Here is a 1,677-nt window from a genome sequence, read left to right as displayed (position 1 = left end):
AGAGAGAGAGAGAGAGAGAGAGAGAGAGAGAGAGAGAGAGAGAGAGAAAGTTGCTCCCCAATATTCACAGAAGTAAAAAGATAAAGTTGCCGTACAAATCATAAAATATGCAGAGACTAAAATATTAAATTTTTTTTTTTTTTTTTTTTTTTGGTTTTGGCTTTTTTTTTTTTTTTTTTTTTTTTTTTTTTTTTTTTTTTTGTATTTTCGTTATATAAAAAACAGGTCCTGGACCTACAACACAGTGGGATTGTCAAAATTCCTATAAATACCCACCTATTTATATCAACCAAAGCTGAATCTCTTCATACCTAAGCACCAAGCAGTAGTTCAGAGGTAAGTAGGTTCCTACCTCCTACTGAAATATAGAACCTTTAAAGGGCTCTTCTTATTCTTCTTCTTCTTCTCCTTCTTCTCCTTTTCTTCTCCTTCTTATTCTTCTTCTCCTTCTTATTCTTCTTCTCCTTCTTCTCCTTCTCCTCCTTCTCCTTCTTATCCTTCTTCTCCTTCTCCTTCTCCTCCTTCTCCTCCTCCTTCTTCTTCATTCTTATAATTTACCAAATCAATTTTACTTTGTAGGTACCTGATTTTAGGGCGATTTCCTGGTTTTGAATTTCAATCTTCCTTTCCTTGTTTGTCCCTTTTTACAAAAATGTTCCTTTTCATCTTCTTATTTGTTTCTTTTTTTTACTTTTTTTTTCCTTTTTATCTTCCTTATTTTGAATCCATCCTGATCCTGTATCCATTATTTCTAGCATTGTAAACTTTTTTCTCAAGCTTCATTTTTTTTTCTTATTTTTTACTTAGTCAAAAAGTTTTAATGCATACTATACTTCTTTACTCAAGGAAGATCAACGAAAGTTTCAAGCTCGTAATCCAGGGGTTCCCAAACTATAAGGGGAAGGGGGGGTCGTGAGATGGGGGGCTGCTCTTAGTTGGACAAAATGTATACCTGAAATTTTCAAAAGAGCTACCGCCGCGCCCAAAGGAACCATTGGGTTTTACATTTATTATCTTGCACCAACCTAACAAGAGTAATAAGGAAAGTGACGTATTCGGTTGAAAATTTGAAACTTTCGATGGTCAGTTTATTAGGGCAAAACACGTTTTCAGGTTCCTAGATTCTACATCCAAAAATTCAGCCCATGGTACTTGGGTGTGTGTGTGTGTGTGTGTCTGTCTGTCAAAAAAGTTTTGTGACTAATATACATAGATTCCCGCGAATCATACCTAACAGTTCTAAAACCCTCAGTTTATTAGGGCAAAACACGTTTTCAGGTTCCTAGATTCTACATCCAAAAATTCAGCCCATGGTACTTGGGTGTGTGTGTGTGTGTCTGTCTGTCAAAAAAGTTTTGTGACTAATATACATAGATTCCGGAGAATCATACCTAACAGTTCTAAAACCCCGAATATTTTTCTTTTTCGCGTCCACATACCTACACTGTGTTGGAGTCGGGGGATGCTCTCATTTCTATTGAGGGGGGCCTAGTTCAAAACACTGTGGGAACCCCTGGACGTAACCCTTCCTTGCGATTGTTGTTATGGCCTTGTTTTTTCCTCTCGTGTTCTTATACAAGGCAGACACACTACCAACTAAGCTAACTAGGCTGGCGAATTAAGGTTTTGTTTTGGATGATTTTCTGTGAGCCAGCAGCGATACCATGTTGAATGGGC

The sequence above is a fragment of the Diaphorina citri genome, unplaced genomic scaffold, assembly GCF_000475195.1.
Source record: "Diaphorina citri unplaced genomic scaffold, Diaci psyllid genome assembly version 1.1 scaffold1064, whole genome shotgun sequence".
Lineage (NCBI taxonomy): Eukaryota > Metazoa > Arthropoda > Insecta > Hemiptera > Psyllidae > Diaphorina > Diaphorina citri.
The sequence above is the reverse complement of the archived record's forward strand: the minus strand, read 5'-3'. Positions refer to the sequence as shown.